The sequence below is a fragment of the Pseudophryne corroboree genome, chromosome 10 (assembly GCF_028390025.1).
Source record: "Pseudophryne corroboree isolate aPseCor3 chromosome 10, aPseCor3.hap2, whole genome shotgun sequence".
Taxonomy (NCBI): domain Eukaryota; kingdom Metazoa; phylum Chordata; class Amphibia; order Anura; family Myobatrachidae; genus Pseudophryne; species Pseudophryne corroboree.
The window spans coordinates 375,574,015-375,578,570 of NC_086453.1; the positions used below are offsets into that span (position 1 = coordinate 375,574,015).

The following is a 4,556-nucleotide window of genomic DNA, read 5'->3' on the forward strand; positions in this document are numbered from 1 at the left end:
CGGTGGCCAGTTCTGTCCTAAAATCTCAAGTTTATTGTTCTTTAAAATGTTCACACAGGTTTTGGCTGTTTTGCAGCCACACATCGAGGCCTCAATCTGCTTCCCTACCCAGGAGTCTCAGTGGCATGCCGTCAGGGTAGTTTTCTATGAGCTGGCTGGCATGCCCAATGTGCTTGGAGCCATAGATTGCACACACATTCAGCTGAGACCACCTAGGGGCAGGCAGCACATATATACAAACCGCCATTTTGAACACTCCACAAATGTGCAGGTGGTTTGTGATGCAAATCTCAAAATAATGAGTGTTGTTGCTGGTTACCCTGGGGGCTGCCATGACTCCTTCATCCTCAGTCAGTCATCCCTCTTTGATAAGTTTGAGGACGGACAAATGCCAGATGGATGGCTGCTGGGTATGTAATTTGATATGTGTAGGCCTGCGTAGACTTTGACCAAATACAGGTGCAGATGTATTAACCTGTAGAAGGCATAAGGAAGTGAGAAACCAGTGATCTGTGCAAGGTGTTAAAGGCACCAGCCAATCTGCTCTAATATGTAAATTAACATTTAGGATCAGATTGTCTGCTGCCTTTATTACCTTGCACATATCACTGGTTTTTCACTTCCTTATGCCTTCTACAGGTTAATACATCTGCCCCACAGTGTGTTACTTATGCGTTGCTGTATCTTCACATGAATCACATTACTATATCTGTCTTTTAGGTGATGGAGGATATGGCTGTTTCTCTTGGCTTCTAACTCCAATGTCCCGACCTGATACCCCTGCTGAACACAATTACAATCATGCACATAAGTCCACGCGGAATGTGATAGAAAGATGTTTTGGTGTGCTGAAATCTAGGTTTCGGTGTCTGGATAAGTCTGGTGGCCTTTTGTTGTATAGTCCCTCCAAGGTGACTCAAATTGTGTTCTGCTGCTGCTTTCTTCATAACATGTGTTTGCAACAACATCTGCCACATGTTGAGGAGGAGGAAGAAAGCAGCCAGCAAGCAGAGGAATTAGAGACATCTGGTGATACTTGGAGTACTGATGTAGGGAGGCAGGTTAGGCAACAGATCATCAATCGCTATTTCTAAGGTAAGCTTGGTTTGCTTATTTCATTTGTTGTGTCTTCATAAATAGATGTTTTGTTTTTTTGATCAAAAACCATTACTCAGAATGTGTCTGTCTCCTTGACACATACAAACATTCCCTTGCTATATGATCAACAAATGTTGCATGTGTATTGTGTGTCTTTTTAATATCAAAACAACAGATTATGAGTGCCATGCATTAAGTCTGGATAAGTGTTCGAAATCTTACAGTGCTAATTTCTTCAAAGAAAACCCAACAAAGAAGAAAAGTTGGAAAGTAGACTCTTGTGTGGGAGCACTCAATTCAGAGGATTATATAGATCAATTCTGATAAAACATAATTTTATTAATTCATTAAAAATATAGTTGTAGGAGTAAGTTTATACGTAAGATATTGTGGCTACGCGAAAATATAACACTATATTATGTGCAATTAATGTGGTTTTCGATACCACAATAGAAACCGGAAATCAAATATATGGGCTGTTGATTTTACTGAGATAGCAGTAACACCTTTGTATAGTATATGACCATCATTTATTCTACAGCAGTCCTATTCAGGATTAAGTAGTCGTAGAGAATTGAATCATAGGTCATACAGAACCGAATGCCAATTGGTATTATTAGGGATCACTCTAGATCGGGCAGAAGAGTATTTTGCAGTACCCGGGTGTTCCATGGTGGTCACCCATCCGAGTACTGACCCGGCCCTCCACTGCTTGGCTTCCAAGATCAGACGAGATCGGGCATCTCCAGTGGGGTATGTCCGCAATTTCTTAATCTGCCCGTTCAGTCAATCCCAATACCCGTATCGACCGAGTTATATATCAGAGGTGAACTGAATCAGTCGTGTATTCAGTATTTGTCTCATGCCCATGAGAATGGATTTATAACAATATTAGTCATAATGCATAAACGAAATTACATTAGGGACAGTTAACATGGAGAAAGATTTTTTTATATGCAGAGGCGTCCACTTGCATATGATGATAATATATAATAAGGCAACAATTATAGCAAACCAGTTGCTGTATATAATGTATGAGGCCTCAATTAGTTTTTGCCACATACACCACCATAGCGAAAAATACTGCACACAGAGATAGTAGAGTAATAATTCGCTGCAAGTGTGCAGTTGGATACAATTAGGCAACAGTTGTAGCAAACCTGTTGCTGTGTACAATATATGATATATATGGCTTCTAACAACTTATATCGCACACGCCACCACAGCAGAAGGAAAATTTACACAGAAACATTTGTAGTTCAGTAGCAATTTGCTGTGAACGTGTAGCTAATAAGCTTCTTTAAGATTCCTTGTGAGAGAATTCTGCCGTATCTTAGGAATATAATTGTTTACTCCTAATACCTTGTGAGATACCATATAGGTCCAGCACCTGCATATGTACAGTGTGTATGCACTAGGGTAATAAGATAGAATTTGCACATACACATATAGGCAGCAAAAAATATTCTGAAGCAAGTTAATAGCCTATTTGGGCTGTAGTGAATATACAGAGAAATAACTTTATAGTTTATGTAGTCATACGATACCAATCCCAAAGGGCTGCATGTAGAGGGCTGCCGTTTGTAAATTCCTGTAAGTGACAGGCTCCTGGAGGTGTAATGAAGCCAAAAATTCCTATGCTGGCGGTGTCTGCTGCTCTGCAGCGTGTGGTAGCTGGGTGCCTCCCGGCTTTCAGCCTATGCTGGCGGTGTCCGCTGCTCCACAGCGTGTGATAGCTGAGTGCCTCCCGGCTCTCAGCCGCTCGACGCCGTTGCCCGGGTAACTGTCCTGGAGTTCCGGTTAGTGATCGCAGGGGGAGATGACGTACGTTTCGCAGTGTAGCTTGATCACAGAACGTTACCCAGGACAGTTACCCGGGCAACAGCGTCCAGCCGCGTCGAGCGGCTGAGAGCCGGGAGGCACTCAGCTATCACACGCTGTGGAGCAGCGGACACCGCCAGCATAGGCTGAAAGCCGGGAGGCACCCAGCTACCACACGCTGCAGAGCAGCAGACACCGCCAGCATAGGAATTAGTCAATCACCATTTTGGCTTCATTACACCTCCAGGAGCCTGTCACTTACAGGAATTTACAAACGGCAGCCCTCTACATGCAGCCCTTTGGGATTGGTATCGTATGACTACATAAACTATAAAGTTATTTCTCTGTATATTCACTACAGCCCAAATAGGCTATTAACTTGCTTCAGAATATTTTTTGCTGCCTATATGTGTATGTGCAAATTCTATCTTATTACCCTAGTGCATACACACTGTACATATGCAGGTGCTGGACCTATATGGTATCTCACAAGGTATTAGGAGTAAACAATTATATTCCTAAGATACGGCAGAATTCTCTCACAAGGAATCTTAAAGAAGCTTATTAGCTACACGTTCACAGCAAATTGCTACTGAACTACAAATGTTTCTGTGTAAATTTTCCTTCTGCTGTGGTGGCGTGTGCGATATAAGTTGTTAGAAGCCATATATATCATATATTGTACACAGCAACAGGTTTGCTACAACTGTTGCCTAATTGTATCCAACTGCACACTTGCAGCGAATTATTATTACTCTACTATCTCTGTGTGCAGTATTTTTCGCTATGGTGGTGTATGTGGCAAAAACTAATTGAGGCCTCATACATTATATACAGCAACTGGTTTGCTATAATTGTTGCCTTATTATATATTATCATCATATGCAAGTGGACGCCTCTGCATATAAAAAAATCTTTCTCCATGTTAACTGTCCCTAATGTAATTTCATTTATGCATTATGACTAATATTGTTATAAATCCATTCTCATGGGCATGAGACAAATACTGAATACACGACTGATTCAGTTCACCTCTGATATATAACTCGGTCGATACGGGTATTGGGATTGACTGAACGGGCAGATTAAGAAATTGCGGACATACCCCACTGGAGATGCCCGATCTCGTCTGATCTTGGAAGCCAAGCAGTGGAGGGCCGGGTCAGTACTCGGATGGGTGACCACCATGGAACACCCGGGTACTGCAAAATACTCTTCTGCCCGATCTAGAGTGATCCCTAATAATACCAATTGGCATTCGGTTCTGTATGACCTATGATTCAATTCTCTACGACTACTTAATCCTGAATAGGACTGCTGTAGAATAAATGATGGTCATATACTATACAAAGGTGTTACTGCTATCTCAGTAAAATCAACAGCCCATATATTTGATTTCCGGTTTCTATTGTGGTATCGAAAACCACATTAATTGCACATAATATAGTGTTATATTTTCGCGTAGCCACAATATCTTACGTATAAACTTACTCCTACAACTATATTTTTAATGAATTAATAAAATTATGTTTTATCAGAATTGATCTATATAATCCTCTGAATTGAGTGCTCCCACACAAGAGTCTACTTTCCAACTTTTCTTCTTTGTTGGGTTTTCCTTGTTGATACTCTCCTTG

At 41.3% G+C, this 4,556-nt stretch overlaps 2 pseudogenes; one reads left to right on the plus strand and one right to left on the minus strand.

Annotated features, from left to right (window-relative positions):
* Positions 1-1,745: 1,745 nt before the first annotated feature.
* On the minus strand, positions 1,746-1,865 carry LOC134968185 (5S ribosomal RNA; annotated as a pseudogene).
* Positions 1,866-4,010: 2,145 nt separating this feature from the next.
* LOC134968186 (5S ribosomal RNA) lies at positions 4,011-4,130 on the plus strand (annotated as a pseudogene).
* Positions 4,131-4,556: the final 426 nt, after the last annotated feature.